Source organism: Eumetopias jubatus, unplaced genomic scaffold, assembly GCF_037043125.1.
Source record: "Eumetopias jubatus isolate StellerSeaLion01/CBP00866 unplaced genomic scaffold, mEumJub1_p1.0 scaffold_5, whole genome shotgun sequence".
Lineage (NCBI taxonomy): Eukaryota > Metazoa > Chordata > Mammalia > Carnivora > Otariidae > Eumetopias > Eumetopias jubatus.
In genome coordinates, this window is record NW_028274811.1 from 89,341,258 (window position 1) to 89,358,409 (window position 17,152).

The 17,152-nt window shown below is 41.1% G+C and overlaps 1 protein-coding gene across 2 annotated transcripts in view; it reads left to right on the plus strand.

Moving 5' to 3' along the window:
- The first annotated feature begins 415 nt into the window (after positions 1–415).
- Positions 416–17,152, plus strand: part of UIMC1 (ubiquitin interaction motif containing 1) — a 111,901-nt gene continuing 95,164 nt past the window's right edge. For both annotated transcript variants that reach the window (XM_088023464.1, XM_028102734.2), the window contains exon 1: positions 416–520. The gene's annotated coding sequence lies outside the window, so the exon portion shown is untranslated. The remainder of the gene's footprint in view (positions 521–17,152) is intronic.

Genomic DNA, 17,152 nt, shown 5'->3' on the forward strand with positions numbered 1-17,152 from the left:
GTCAGATTGTTAACATTTACGATCAGGACATACTTTTCAAGTAGTCATATGAACAGACAATTTCAGTATAACTCTATACGCAAACAAAGGGCCGGAGGAGGGTTGATGTGGCAGAGGAGGCTTTGAAGGGGTTCACTGTAGTGTTTTGAGAGCCCTATTGTTACTCTTTGGTTTCCCTCAACGTGCTAACAAATGATACAGCGAACAAGCCCACTGCGAGCGCGCGGGGAGTGCCCCACACTGCGCTGGAAGATCAAACACTACTCCAGTGATGGCGCGCTCCAGCCCTAGCGCAATGGTACGACCTGGCCGCGGCTTCCCCCCGCGGTGCGGGTTGGTTGCGTCCAGGACGCCGGCGCACGCGCCCACACCCGCCCGGGGAGCGCGACTCCTCCCCGCTGTGCCTCAGCTTCGCGCGCATGCCTCCCCCCACCCCCGCCCGCGCTCCTGACGTGCTGCGGGCGCTCGTGACCCGCAGCGCCCCGGAGGAGGGGCTCGGCAGAGGGGCGCCGGCCGGTCGGTGAGTACCTGCCGCCTCCGCTCACCTCCAGCCCGCCCTCTTCCCGCCTCCCTTTTTCTCTCCTGGGGGCCGCGGCCCGCTTCTCACCTGGAGGGGCGCCTCTGACGGGGAGTGGAGCCCTCACGGCGCGGAGGCGGACCTCTCCGGACGCCGGGGTGGGCCCTTCGGGACGCCGGGGTGGCCCTTGAGGATGTTGGGTGGGCGTCTCCGGACACCGGGGTGGGCCTTTCGGGACGCCCCAGGAAGCTGGCAGGCGGGGCGCCTCCCGACGCGGGAGTGGGGCCCTTTGGGACTTCGCTGGACGCCTCCTGACGCCGTGGTGGGCTTCCGCCCCCAGTCCCAGGCCGGCCCACTTCGCACCAGGGGTGCGGCCTTTATCCTCTCGGGCGCTCTTTCGTTATTTCTCGTCAGCCGATGGGCTCTGATTCCCCCCCCCCCCGCCCCGGTCCCTCGAAGGCGTCTTCCTCACCCTGAACACCCCGGGACGAGGCTCCGTTCTCGCTGTCTGCCCCCACGGGGCCCCAGAGCCGGGACCTCTACACGAGGACCGGCCTCGGTGCCCCTCCGACTCTTACGCTTCCCGCGCCCGCCCGCCCCTCCCGCGCGCAAGCTACTGTTTTGTTGCGGAGTGATCCTTCCTTCTGTTAGTTGTTTGCCCAGAAGAAAATATTTTGTTTGGAAATCATTTTTTGCCACTTTCCCCTCCAGCAGAACTGATGTTTCCTTCTGTACGATGACAGTGTTTCAGCCTATTACACTCACGGATTTATTTAATCTTAACACTTTTACGAGATAGGTACTTATTCTCAGTTTACTGATGAGGTAACTGAGGATGGACGACCTACCTCGTAAGTGGTAGAGCTGTTTTGAATCCAGGCAGCCTGACTCTAATGTTCTTGTATTTAGTCACTATATCATACTAAGATATAAGTATTATCTAGGAAAAAGTGACAGTTTTATCCTTCTGTATTTTTTCCTGTTGGGGGGTAGTGCCTTGTAGATGAATCAAAGAATGATTTTTGAAGTCAGGCATATCGAGCCGCAGTTCACAACATAGCCATTTACCAACCTAGGAAGAACTTAACCAATTGTTTGATTTTGAGTAAGTTTACAAACATGTAAAATAGTGATACAAATCGTTAAAATAATGATTAGTGATAAAAATAGTATAAAATAGTGATACCTACCCTATAGAGTTATTGGGAGGATAACCTTTATAATGCGTGTGAGGTACGTAGAATAGTATCCCAGGACTCAATAAATGACTATAATTTATTACTCAAAATTATGCATTTTGTTACACATTTGTTCTGAGGCTGAGTATAAACTGGGAAATAATTGTGCGTGTGCTTGTAAATGCATTTACCTTTTTTATTTTACGTACTTAATGTATTATCGGCGCAAAAAGGTGGTTTTATTAAAGCACTAGGACAGGATCCATGAGTAGAAAGAACTGCCACATTTACCTTTTTTTAAATCAAGGAAACAACGGGGCGCCTGGGTGGCTCAGTTGGCTAAGCGTCTGCCTTTGGCTCAGGTCATGATCTTAAGGTCCTGGAATTGAGCCCTGCATCAGGTTCCCTACTCAATGGGGAGTCTGCTTCTCCCTCTCCCTCTGACCCTCCTCCCTGCTTGTGCTCTCTCTCACAAATAAATAAATAAAATGTTTAAAAAATAAAAATAAACTAAGGAAACAAGCCCTTGAAATCAGGTGATATGCTTGGTACCAAATTTCTTGGGTAGTGACTTATTCAATAACTTATGGTCAATCATTCATAAAGACTTGTTAAGGTCCCTATATCCCCAAGCTTTCGAAGTGATTTTGACATGTTTGGTAGGTAGAATGTCAAGATTTTTAAGTTATTTTTTCAGTGATTGTTCTTCAGATAGATCAAGATGATAGCTTTGCTGAAAGAAAATGACAAATAATAACCCAAATTGGGGATTTTCAAGGGCATTACTAAAAATGCTACCTGTGAAATAAATAACAAGTCTCATTATTGTGTCACCTTTCCTGTTTGTGCATTCTTTTAGAGACATTTTGTTCCTGTCATGATTAAGATGAGGCTGTTGGCCTCTAAACTCTATTCTTCCTTCACAGTTGTAATTCATTCTTTAGCCTCAGTTCCAGTACTTGAAGGTAAGCCATTATTTTAGTGAGTTCTTCATTTTTAAGGGTAGCAACCTAAATAAATAGTAGCTGCACTATATGCTGGTCTGCTTGTTTAAATTGGCCAAGCAGTGCCTTGTTTTTTGCTCTTGGAATTAGTGTGTGGTTAAATCTCATGAAGCACTGAATTTTGGAGTCTGTAATCTGTGGGGGGCCTCTACTTAATGCTTATCAATCTCTTACCTGCTTTATTCTCTGAAAACCCACTTTGAGACTGCTGGTGGTTCTGTGCTACAGAGAAGGGTAGAGTTTTTATTTATGTATCTTTAAGAAATTACATATATTTGGTGGTATAGCTACTCTTCCTATCAGATTTGAGCATTTTGGTTTAAATAACCAGGGTACAGAAAACATTTAATAAGATGAAAACTATTCCATACAAGGTGTTTTCCTGTGGCGCTGTGATTCCTTCAGAATCCTCCCGAACTAATTCTGACTTCCAAGTCTTACCTATGCTATTCAACCTATAATAATTTTATCCTTGGGCGCCTGGGTGGCTCAGTCGTTAAGCGTCTGCCTTCGGCTCAGGTCATGATCCCAGGGTCCTGGGATCGAGTCCCACATCGGGCTCCCTGCTCAGCGGGAAGCCTGCTTCTCCCTCTCCCACTCCCCCTGCTTGTATTCCTGCTCTCGCTGTCTCTCTCTGTCAAATAAATAAATAAAATCTTTAAAAAAAATAATTTTATCTTTCTGTGCTTTTGTTATATTTAATAATTTAAATATATACATTATACTATTCATTCAGCACGTATTTTTTTTTTTTTAAGATTTTATTTATTTGAAAGCACGAGCTGGAGGGGAAGTGGGGAAAAACAGACTCCTCACTGAGCAGGGAGCCCAACGCGGGGTCTCAATCCAGGGTCCCTGAGATCATGACCTGAGCCGAAGGCAGATGCTTAACTGACTGAGCCCCCCAGGTGCCTCCATTCAGCGCATATTTATGTGTGCATTACCATACATCAGGCAGCAGTTTTAGTTAGAAGAGGTATAAAGATTAAGTCATTAAGTATTGGAGTCAGGAGACAGAATTCCAAACGTCTCCTTTGTGACTTCTGACAAGTTACTTCTCTGAACTTATGCTTCCTAGTAATAATTATATATACTTCCTAGGTTTTTGTGAAGATTAATTAATTAAAAATACTTGGGACCCTTGAATTGCTATGTGAGTTTTAGGATCAGCTTGTTAATTTACACACACACACACACAACTAGGATTTTATTAGGTATTGCATTGAATCTATATGTCAGTTTGAGGAGTAGAGTACCATCTTAAGTCTTTTGAACCTTGAACATGGGATGTTTTTCATTTATTTAGATTTTCTCTTATTTAAAAAATGTTTTGTAGTTTTCAGGGTATAAATTTGGCATGTCTTTTTTTTTTTTTTTTTAAAGACTTTATTTGAGAGAGAGAATGAGAAAGAGAGAGAGAGCATGGCGGGGGGAGGGTCAGAGGGAGAAGCAGACTCCCCGCTGAGCAGGGAGCCCGACATGGGACTCTATCCCGGGACTCCAGGATCATGACCTGAGCCGAAGGCAGTCGCTTAATCAACTGAGCCACCCAGGTGCCCTAAATTTGGCCTGTCTTCTGTTAAAACTATGACTAAATATTTTAGTCTTTAGGATGCTATTGGATTTGTTTTCTTAATTTCATTTTCAGATTGCTCAATGCAAATGTATAGAAATACAGGTAGTTTTGTTTTGATTTTGTATCCTGCAGCCTTGTTGAACTTGTGTATTCTGATAGTGTTTTTTTTTTAGTGGATTTCTTAGAATTTTCTGTATACAAGAGTATTGCATCTAAATGATGATAAAACTAAATATAGTTTTACTTCTTCCTTTCCAATCTGGATGCTTTTTTTTCTTTTTCTCTCTTTTTGCCTAATTGCTCTGGCTAGAACCTCCAGTATAATGTTGAATAGAAGTGCTTAGAGTGGACATGCTTGTTTTGGACCTGATCTAAGGGAAAACTTTCAGTATTTCACCATTAAGTATAATGTTAACCACGGGTTTTTGATAGATACTTTTTATCAGGTTGAGGAAGTTCTCTTCCATTCCTAGTTTAGTGTTTTTATCATGAAGGAGTGTTGAATTTCGTCAAATGTTCTTTTTGTGTACATTAAGATAATCATGTGGTTTTTGTCCTTTATTCTATTTTTTTTAAAAGATTTTATGTATGTATGTATTTATTTTTTAAAAAGATTTTACTTATTTGACAGAGACAGCGAGAGAGGGAACACAAGCAGGGGGAGTGGGAGAGGGAGAAGCGGGCTTCCCGCTGAGCAGGGAGCCCGATGTGGGACTCGATCCCAGGACCCTGGGATCATGACCTGAGCCGAAGGCAGACGCTTAACGACTGAGCCACCCAGGAGCCCCGATTTTATGTATTTATTTGACAGAGAGAGACAGCGAGAGAGGGAACACAAGCAGGGGGAGTGGGAGAGGGAGAAGCAGGCTTCCCGCAGAGCAGGGGGCCCCATGCGGGGCTTGATCCCAGGACCCTGGGATCATGACCTGAGCCAAAGGCAGCCGCTCAACGACTGAGCCACCCAGGCGCCCCTCCTTTATTCTGTTGATAGGGTATAATACATTGAGTTTCAGATCTTAAACCAACCTTTTCTTCTCTTGATACATCTTAGTCATTGTATATAATTCTTTTTATATAATATTGGGTTTGGTTTGTTAGTATTTTGTTGACGATTTTTGCATCTATATAACAGATACTGGTTCCTTGTTTTATTTTTCTTTTGTCTTAAAAGATTTTATTTAATTAATTTTTTAAAAAATATTTTATTTATTTATTTGACAGAGAGAGACAAGGCGGGAGAAGGAACACAAGCCGGGGGAGTGGGAGAGAGAGAAGCAGGCTTCCTGCCGAGCAGGGAGCCTGATGCAGGGCTCGATCCCAGGACCCTGGAATAATGACCCAAGCCGAAGGCAGACGCCTAACGACTGAGCCACCCAGGCGCCCCTTAAAGATTTTATTTTTAAGTAGTCTCTGTACCCAACATGGAGCACAAACTCACAACTCTGAGACCAAGAGTAACACGTTCCCCTGACTGAGCCAGCCAGTCACTCCTGGTTTCTTGTTTTCTTTTATTATTTTTGTCTGGTTTTGGTATCAACTGGTCAGGTAGAATGAGTTGGGAAGTGTTCCCCCACTTTTTTTGGGGGGAGAGTTTGTGAAAGATTGTTACTTCTTTAAATGTTCAGTAGAATTTCACAGCAAATCAGAAATGGTAGGACTAGAGTTGAGCTGAAAGGCCTAGGTGCATTTGTATATCCTGTAGGCCTTTGAATTGAGTTTGTAATTGAAAGCTCAAGAGTGAATGTCACTTTGAAGTTACAAAGTAGGGAGAGAAGGAGATTGAGTATAGCATAACGGTAAACACTTTAATTTAGTGAGAGGAATAGAAGGAAGAAGAAGGAAAGGAGAGGTCAGATCTAGGAGAAAACTCAATTGAGCAATATCACAGACACTAAGACTATCATAAAGAAGGGATTTGCCAAGATGACTAGTGGAATGAAAGCTGAAGAGAGGTATATGGATTTGGTGGCAAGGAGATCTTTGATAATTCTAAAGGGAGAGCAGATTCAGATTATGTAACATATTAGTAGAGAAGAGGGTGATAAATGGACACAGTGGATATGGAATGTGCTCTTTAAAATTAATGTCAGAACTTCAAATTATCTCCAGAGTCTAAAGTTTAAAGAAAAATAATATGTACACATGGTTCAAAATTCAAATAGTAGGGAAAATGTCTTTCCTCATCTCTCTCAAATTCTCTCACACTTTTGGCAATTTCTTGTGTATCCTTCCAGATGGATTTTAAAACAGGGCTGTGTGTGTGTTTTAATTTGCACAAGTAAAACAATACTTTGTTTTTTAAATTAATGATTGCTTTGGAAATTTACAGTGTGTGTGTGTCAATGTATAGATTATGAGCAAAGCATTTGATGATAAAGGAGAGATAATATTGGCGATAGGGTTGAGGGAACTTATTTTTAGGCTTAGGAAGTCTTGATAATGTTTGTAGCAAGGGAATAGAGTGGATCTAGAAGGAACTTAAATATAGATACAAAAGGTTAGGAGGAGCTTACTGTGAAAGACTTGAAGACAGGTCCCTTAGAAAGGATCAGTGAAAAATCAGTTGGCTTGATTTTGTGAGTCTCTCTAGGAATCTTATCTTTGTAGCTGGGGCAAGAAGTACACAAGTAGTATTTTCCAGGGTTAGGGGCTTTTAGAGGTCCCATTGAAATGGCTGACTATGGGACCCGGGGTAGGGAGCAAGTTATGAGAGGCAAATTAAAGATTTTTATCTATTTGACGAGAGAGAGTATAAGCAGGGGTAGCGGCAGGCAGAAGGAGAGGGAGAAGCAGGCTCCCTGCTTAGCAGGGAGCATGATGTGGGGCTCAATCCCAGGACCTGGGATTCATGACCCAAGCCAAAGGCAGATACTCAACCCTCTAAGCCACCCAGGCACCCTGCAAATAGTGATTTCTTTTTCTAGTGTTCTAAGTTGGTCACTTAACCAACTGAGCCACCCAGGCGCCCCTCTTTTTTACATTTTAACGTAGGTAAAACGGGTGGCTCAGTTGGGCGACTGCCTTCGGCTCAGGTCATGATCCTGGAGTCCTGGGATCGAGTCCCGCATCAGGCTCCCTCTGACCCTCCCCCCTCTCATGTGCTCTCTCTCTCTCTCATTCTTGCTCTCTCAAATGAATAAATAAATAAAATCTTAAAAAAAGAAAAATTATTTAACTTTCTTAAATTACTTGAATTAACAACCTACGAAAGGCTTTTAAGTGTTTCTTAGTTAACAAAAAGTTTTTCCTAAAAATTATTTTTGAACTAGAGATGAGAGCTGAAGATTGTAAATTGGTTAATTTCTGTTTTTGATGGCTTGAGAAAAATTTATCATTGCTGGTTTTTTTTTTTTAATCTGCACTAAAGGTATCATGCTATTATTTACTATTTTTCTTTTAGTTTTCACTTATTAGCGCACGTCTTGGAGATTTTTCCATGAGATTATGTACAGTTGACCCTTGAACAATACAGAAGTTATGCGTGTTGACACCCTGTGCAGTTGAAAATCTGTGTACAACTCTTGACTCCTCAAAAACTTAAGTACTTGGGGCGCCTGGGTGGCTTAGTCGGTTAAGCGACTGCCTTCGGCTCAGGTCATGATCCTGGAGTCTCTGGATCGAGTCCCGCATCGGGTTCCCTGCTCAGCAAGGAGCCTGCTTCTCCCTCTAACCCTCCCCCCTCGTGTACTCTCTCTCTCTCATTCTTGCTCTCTCAAATAAATAATAAATCTTTAAAACAACAACAACAACAACAAAAAACAAACTTAACTACTAATAGCCTGCTGTTGACTGGAAGCCTCACTGATAACATAAACAGTCAATTAACACGTTTTGTATGTTGTATGTATTGTATTACGTATTCCCACAATAAGATAAGCTGGCAATAAGAAAAGGCATTAAAATAATAAAAAATGTTTATGGGGTTCCTGGGTGGCTCAGTTAAGTGTCCTGCTCTGGATTTTGGCTCAGGTCATGATCTGAGGGTCCTGGGATCAAGCCCTGTGTTGGGCTCCCTGCTCAGTGAGGAGGAGTCTGCTTGTCTCCCCCTCCCTCTGCCCCTCCACTTGTGCGTGCACATGCTCTCTCTCTCAAATAAATAAATCTTAAAAAAAATGCATTTATGGTACTGTAGTGTAAAAAAACCCACATATAAGTGGACCTGCACAGTTCAAACCCATGTTGTTCAAAGGTCAACTGCATATGCTTTTGCCGTTTTTCTTTTTTTTTAATTGTAGCAAAGTGTACATAATTTACCAAATATATAAAATTTTATCAAAATATACTCAAAACATCATTTTAACCATTTTAAGTGTACTGTTTGTTGGTATTAAGTACATTCACATTGTCATTCAACCATCAGCACCATCCATTTCCAGAACGTTTTTCATCTTCCTAAACCGAAACTTTACCCATTAAACAATAACTACACATCCTTCCTTTCCCCCAGCCTGTGGCAACCACCATTCTGCTTTCTGTTCTATGAATCTGACTACTTTGTCCATTTGTGTCTAACTTATTTCACTTAGCATAATGTCTTCAAAGCTAATCCATTTTTTAAAAGATTTTATTTATTTGACAGAGAGTGCATGCATGCACAAGCAGGGGCAGTGGCAGGCAGAGGGAGAGGGAGAAGCAGGCTCCCCTTCCGGCAGGGAGCCCAACGTGGGGCTTGATCCCAGCATCCTGGGATCATGATCTGAACTGAAGGCAGATGCTTAACCTACTGAGCTACTCAGGTGCCCCAAAGTTGATCCATGTTGAAGCATATGTCAGAGTTGTCTTCTTTTTTTAAGGCTGAATAATATTCCCCTGTATGTATATATCATATTTTGTGTCTGTCAGTGGACATTTAAGTTGCTTCCACTCCTTGGCTATTGTGAATAATGCTGCTGTGAATATGGGTGTACAAATATGTTTGAATCCCTGCTTTCACTTCTTTTGTGTGTATATCTGGAAGGGGAATTGCTGGATCATATGCAAATTCCATTTTTGATATTTTGAGGAACTGCCATACTAATTCCCATAACAGCTGCACCATTTTCCATTCTTCTAGCAGCGCATAAGGGTTCCAGGTTCTCCATATCCTCTCCAACACTTGCTATTTTCTGTTTTCTGGATAGTAGCCATCCTGAGTGTGAGGTGGTATCTTATGGTTTTGATTTGCAGTTTCCTAGTGATTAGTGATGTTGAGCATCTTTTCTTGTGCTTATTGGCCATTTGAGTATCTTCTTTGAAGAAATGTCTATCCACATCCTTTGCCCATTTTTTTAATGGGTTGTTTTTTGTTATTCAGTTGTAGGAGTTCTTTATATAGTCTTGATATTAACCGCTTATCAGATAAACAGTTTGCAGATTTTCCCCCATTTTGTGGGCTGCTTTTTCACTTAATTGAAAATTTTGACATAGTTGTTTATTTTTGTTGTTGTCTGTTCTTTTAGTGTCATCCTAAGAAATCATTGCAAAATTCAACGTCAGTTTTTTTCCTTTGGAAATTTAATCTCCTTGGGTTCATGAGATTAAGTCATTGTTCTCAACTATATTTACTGCTAATGCTGGAGAATTAGTAACTCTCTTCACATGTAGTAAAGAATTAGAGATGAGAAAGGTGGGTGGGCTACATGGTTAAGGGCAGCAGAAGGAGCAGATGTGTTTGAAATAGAATTAAAAGGGATAGATTTAGAATTTTGGAGTTATGTAGTTATAGTTAGATTTTTCTTGATCACAGCTATGCTATTCAGTAAACAGAGCTCTGGTATTGGCTTTTATTGTCGTAGAGACAAAATAAAAAAATGGTTTGTGTTTATAATTTTAATCATGAAGTTGATGGAATTCACCTTCACTCTGTTATTTTTTTTAAAAAGATTTTGTTTATTTGAGTGAGAGAAAGAGAACATGAGCCGGGGGTGGGGAGGGGCAGAGGGAAAGGGACAAGAAGGAATCCCAATATGGGGCTCAATCCCAGAACCCTGGGATCATGACCTGAGCCAAAGGCAGATGCTTAACTGACTAAGCCACCTAGGTGCCCCTCGCTTTATTTTTTTATTGGGTTCAGAAAATATTTTGACACCTCATTAAAAAAGCTTTTTCAATAATTTATATTAGACATCTTTTCCAAATTAAAAATACAGAATCCATTGAGATGAGAAATTTAAGAGACTCTGTAGAGGTTAATTGTAACTTTACCACTCTACCAGAGTTGCCCCTAAGCCTGTTTGTGTTTCTACTTCTTTTTAATTTTGACAGGGACATTTACCTTCTTTCTGAATATACTTCAGATCCCTGAATAACAGGCACACTGTATTTGTCTTTTTCCCATCCTCTGTGCCTTTCCAAATCCAATTTGTTTATTCATACACTCATTTGATCATTAAAGTATTTAATCATTTATTCAGTAACCATTTATTGAAAGCTAATACTGGGATTCACATGTGAATAAGAAACAGTTTCTGCCTCTGTAACTTTAGAGTTTCCTAAGGAAATAAGATAGTAACCATCATTAAAACACAATATAATTCTTCAGCATCCTGCTCAAAGACCACCTCCAACAAAGCCTTTCCCAATTTACCCAACCTAGCTGACCCAGGCCCCATCTTTTTGTGGATTACTATGGCATATATTGTTTGTGTTATATAATTACAGATATCTTCTTCACAGCAATGGAATTGAATACATAAACTATGATGAAAATAGTCTTACATCTTTTTGCCTTCCATTCTTTCTTAGCCGTTTAATGTGTTATATTTTATTTAAATAGCCAATTCATTTAGGCAGCCAAAAATCAGTCTTTTCGTTAGATTTCATTTGTATTGCCTTTGTACAACACAGTGTCATGTTCCTGTTGAACAAAAGCTTAGTTTCCATACTAATTCTAAAGTTGCAAGGGGCGCCTGGGTGGCTTAGTTGGTTAAGCGTCTGACTCTTGATTTCAGCTCAGGTCATGATTTTGGGCTTGTGGGATTGGACCCCAAGTCGGGGTCCACAGCTCAGTGGGGAATCTGCTTGAGATTCTCTCTCTTTCCCTCTGTCCCTCCCCCTACTTGCACAGGCACAAGGTGCGTGTGCACTCTCTCTCTCAAATAAATCTTTTTTTTTTTTAAGATTTTATTCATTTATTTGACAGAGAGAGAGAGAGCACAAGCAGGAGGAGAGGCAGAGGGAGAAGCAGACTCCCCATTGTGCAGGGAGCCAGATGCAGGGCTTGATCCCAGGATCCTGGGATCATGACCTGAGCCGAAGGCAGATGCTTAACCGACTGAGCCACCCAGGCACCTCGCAAATAAATAAATCTTTAAGAAAAAATAAAGTTGCAGTCTTTGTAAATGATCCTAATTTTCATGTAGGAGGAGAGAAGAAATAAATGGGTAAGTGAAGGAAGAACAGAATAACAGTTTTGAAAAATAAATATGTATTTTTGTCTTAGATGATATTATGATAAAGCAGATATACCTACAAAAATAGGCTTTATATGTTTGTGATAAATTGACTTCATATTTTTCTTATTCTAGAATGTTGTAATTTCAGCCAAAAGTTTAGGCCTTAATTTTCTTAGATTTACTATGTAAAGCAGATAAGGACACCTGGAGAGAGTGTTGTGTTTGATATGTTTCATGTGTTTTGATACTTTTTTTAATCCATTCAGCCACTCTGGGTCTTTGGATTAGAGAATTTAGCCCGTTGACATTTAAAGTAATTATTGGTAGCTATGTACTTACTGCCTTTTTTGTGTGTGTGCCATTATGTTAGTTGTTTTCTGGCTGCTTTGTAATTCCTCTGTTTCTTCTTTTCTTGCTGTCTTTGTGATTTTATGATTTTCTCTTGTGGTATATTTAGATTCCTTTATTTTTTATGTATCTACTATAGATTTTTGCTTTGTGATTGTCATGAGGCTTACCTAAAACAATGTATAACAGTCTATTTTAAATTGCTGGGCAACTTAAGTTTGAGCTTATTCTAAAGCTCTACGTTTTTACTCTCCCTACAATGTCATTTTTTAAGAAAAAGATTTATTTATTATTTATTTTAGTGGGGGAGGGGCAGAGGGAGAGGGAGAGAGAATCTCAGACTCTGCTGAGTGTGGAGTTGGATGCAGAGCTTGATCCCACTGCCCCGAGATCATGACCTGAGCTGAACCAAGAGTTGGATGCTCAATTGACTGTGCCACCCAGGCGCCCCCAACATGTTTTTGATGTCACAGTTTACATCTTTTTTTTTTTAAGATTTTATTTATTTATTTGACAGAGTGAGACACAGTGAGAGAGGGAACACAAGCAGGGGGAGTGGGAGAGGGAGAAGCAGGCTTCCCGCTGAGTAGGGAGCCCAATGCAGGGCTCGATCCCAGGATCCTGGGATCATGACCTGACCTGAAGGCAGATGCCCAATGACTGAGCCACCCAGGCACCCCCACAATTTACATCTTTTTATCTTGTGTGTCCCTTAACAAATTATGGTAGTCACAGTAACATGTTCATTTTCTTTCCTACTTTTAAGATTTTTTCCTTGTCTGTAACTTTTGACACTTTAATTATAATGTGTCTTGGTGTGGATTCCTTTGGGTTTATCTTTTTTAGAACTCTCTGGGCTTCCTGGATCTGAATGTCTGTTTCTTTCCCCAGGTTAGGGAAGTTTTTATCCATTATTTCTTCAGTAATTTTCCTGCCCTTTTTGTTTCTGTAATATGAATGTTGGTCTGCTTGATATTGTCCTATAAGTTCTTTAATGTGTCCACTCATTTTTCATCTTTTTTCTTTTGCTGCTCTAATTGAGTTCCACTAATCTGTCTTCAAGTGCAGTGATCCTTTCTTCTTCATCTATTCTGATGTTGAAGTCCTCTATTGTATTTTTCAGTTCAGTTATTGTATTCTTCAGTACATTTTCAGTAAAACTATTGATACTTTTTTATATTTTTTATTTTTTAATTAAAATTTTTACTTTGTTTATCCATGCTTCTGAACTCAGGGAACAATTTTATGACCATTATTTGTTTATTTTTTTCAGGAGTGAATACCAAATATTTATTTCTTTCGTGTGTGTGTGTGTTTTGTTTAGAGGTTTTTTTTTTTTTTATAGTGTATTATTTGTTTCAGGGGTACAGGTCTGTGATTCATCAGTTTACACAATACACCATGCTCACCACAACACATACCCTCCCCAAAGTCCATCAGCCAGCCACCCCATCCCCCTATGCCCCTTCCCTCCAGCAACCCTCAGTTTGTTTCCTGAGGTTAAGTGTCTTATGGTTTGTCTCGTTTCATTTTTTTCCCTCTCTTCTCCCATGATCCTCTGTCTTGTTTCTTAAATTCCACATATCAGTGAGATCATATGATACTGTCTTTCTCTGATTGACTTATTTCGCCTAGCATAATACCCTGTAGTTCCATCCACGTCGTTACAAATGGCAAGATTTCATTTTTTGTTGGCTGTGTACTATCCCATTGTGTATATATACACCACATTTTCTTTATTCATTCATCTGTCAATGGACATCTGGGCTTTTTCCATAGTTTGACTATTGTGGACATTGCTGCTATGAACATTGGGGTGCAGGTGCCCCTTCGGATCACTACATTTGTATCTTTACTGGGGTAAATACCCAGTAGTGCAATTGCTGGGTCATAGGGAGCTCTATTTTGCAGAACCTCCATGCTGTTTTCCAGAGTGGCTGTATCAGCTTGCATTCCCACCAACAGTGTAGGAGGGTTCCCCTTTTTCTGCATCCTCGCCAGCATCTGTTTGTTTGCTGACTTGTTAATTTTAGCCATTCTGACTGGTGTGAGGTGGTATCTCATTGTGGTTTTGATTTGTATTTCCCTGATGCTGAGTGATGTTGAGCACATTTTCATGTGTCTGTTGGCCATTTGGATGTATGACCATTATTTTGAACTCCTTTGTTAGGTAAATCACTTACCTCTCTTTTGTTAAGGTGTTTTTCTGAACTTTTAGCTAATTCTTTTCATTTGGAACATATTCCTCTGTTTTGTTTTGTTTTTTCATTTTCTTTACTCTCCATATTGATTCTGTGCATTAGATAAGACAGCAACTCTTGGAGCCGTGAAAAAAAATGAAATCTTGCCATTTGCAATGACGTGGATGGAACTGGAGGGTATTATGCTAAGCGAAATAAGTCAATCAGAGAAAGATAATTATATGGTTTCACTCATTTGTGGAATTTAAGAAACAAAGCAGAGGATCATAGGGGAAGGAGGGAAAAATAAGACAAAATCAGAGAGGGAGACAAACCATAAGAGACTCTTAATTTAGGAAACAAACCGAGGGTTGCTGGAGGGGAGGGGGGTTGGAGGGCTGGGGTAAGTGGGTGATGGACATTGGGGAGGTTATGTGTTTTAATGAGCACTGGGTATTAGATAAGACTGATGAATCACAGACCTGTACTCCTGAAACAAATAATACATTATATGTTAATTAATTGATTTACATTAAAATAATTAAGAAAAAAAACCCCAGCAACTCTCTGAGTTTTGAGAGTGGCCTTATGTAGGAGAGGAACCTTATCTTTCAACCTTGCTTTAACATTTAGCTGTCTCTCAAACCTTTGTGGTTATCCAAGCAGCGTACTATATTTTTAGTGGCTCCCAGTACTTGAAGGTATGCCAAGAACTGTGAGTGTCCCAAAGGGGAGGAACTCAGTCACCACCTAGATTAAGGCTGATTGGAAGCCAGACTCTCAGGCTGTAGCTTTTAATGTATACAAATATACAAAGTCCTGCAGGACTGTCAGCATAAGCCCTGGTGGCCCCCAGAGGCAGGTGATCTGGGAGTATCCCCTGGGGAGCAGCTGTAAAAATTGGAGTATCATACAAAGGTACAAACTCCTTTCTGGGAGATACTGGCAAACTTGAGTGAGGCAGATGGAGATGCAGAGATGGTGCCTGCTGGCCCCTGTCTTTGGAATACTTCAGTAGGCACCTATGTATATTGAATTAGATGCCTGTCTCTCAGGCTGATGCTTTAAGATAAGGAAATAAGCCTTTTTCACAGAAAGTCTGGGTGCTTTTCACTTGGCTACCTTTGTGCTGAGCTCTGGGGTGCATGAATTTGCATGTCAGCTTTTCGAGAATGGCTTTTCAATTCCTTTAGTTTTGGAAGTCTTAATGGATGCAAGCTCTGTTGGCTTCCAAAGCTAGATGTTTAGGGGGCTTATCTCTCAGGTGTAAGTCTTTTTTTTTTTTTTTTCCCCCCTCAGGTGTAAGTCTTAAAAGATGTGCCAGATACGGGGTTCAAACTGTCTCTCCTCAGGGAGAAGCTCCTGGGTTGAGTTCCCTCCCCATTGTGGTTTGTTGTGCCTGGGGTGGGGTTTATGAGATTGTCTCTTAACCTTACCTACTTTCTTTAATGTGGTTCCACTTTCATTTGTGAATGGGTTGCTCTGCCAGGTTTTAGGTTTATTTTAGAATTTGTTCCATATATATTTGTAGATTTGGTGTGTCCATAGGAGGAAGAGGTTAATTCAGGATCTTCCATTGTCACCTTGAACTGGACCCTTCCTTCAACAATACTTCTGAGTTTTCATTTGCAAGTCTTGCACTTATTTTGTTAGATTTATTTCTAAGAATTTTATTATTTTTGATGCTATTAGAAATTGAATTTTGTTTTTTCTTATTTTTTAAAGATTTTATTTTATTTTATTTTTGAGAGAGAGGGACAGTGTGTGTGTGTGTGTGTGTGTGTGTGTGTGTGTGTGTGTGTGTGAGTGTGAGTGTGTGTGTGAGTGGGGGGGGTGGGCAGAGAGAGAGAGGGAGAGAGAGAATCTTAAGCAGGCTTCACACCCAGTGCAGAGCCTGACACGGAGCTTGATCTAATGACCCTGAGATCATGACCTGAGCCGAAATCAAATATCAGATGCTTAACTGACTGAGCCACCCAGGTACCCCTAAAGATTTTATTTTTTAAGTAATCTCTACACCCAATGTGGGGCTTGAACTCAAGACCCTGAGATCAAGAGTCACATGCTCTACTGACTGAGCTAGCCAGACGCCCCTAGAAATGGAATTTTTTTTTTTTAAAGATTTTATTTATTTGACAGACACAGCGAGAGAGGGAACACAAGCGGGGGGAGGTGGGAGAGGGAGAAGCAGGCTCCCTGCGGAGCAGGGAGCTGGATGTGGGGCTCGATCCCAGGACTCCAGGATCATGACCTGAGCCGAAGGCAGACACCCAACGACTGAGACACCCAGGCGCCCCAGAAATGGAATTTTTAAAAATTTTCTTTTTGGATCGTTTATTGCTAGTGAATAACAGTACAATTGATTTTTTGTATATTGACTGCATGCTGCAGTCTTTTTGAACTTCTTCATTAGTTATAGTTTTTCAGTGGAGTTCTTCGTGTTTTTTATTTTTATTTTTTAGTTTTTGTTTTTTTAAAGATTTTTTTTTAAAGATTTTATTTATTCATCTGACAGAGAGAGGCACAGTGAGAGAGGGAACACAAGCAGGGGCAGAGGGAGAGGGAGAAGCAGGCTTCCCGCAGAGCAGGGAGCCCGATGCGGGGCTCGATCCCAGGACCCTGGGATCATGACTTGAGCCGAAGGCAGACGCTTAACGACTGAGCCACCTGGCCCAGGCGCTCTGTTTTTTTTAAAGATTTATGAATTTATCTTAGCGAGAAAGAACACCAGCAGGGGGAGGGGCAGAAGGAGAGAGAATCCCCAAGCTGACTCCCTGCTGAGTGTGGAGCCCAGTGCAGGGCTTGATCCCAGGACCCTGAGACCGAGACCCCAGCCGAAATCAAGAGTTGGACTTAACCAACTGAGCCACCCAGGCGCCCACTTTTAGTGTTTTTTAAACACAAGATCATGTCATCTGTAAATGATAATAGTTTTACTTCTTCCTTCCCAATTTGGATGTCTTTTATTTCTTTTTG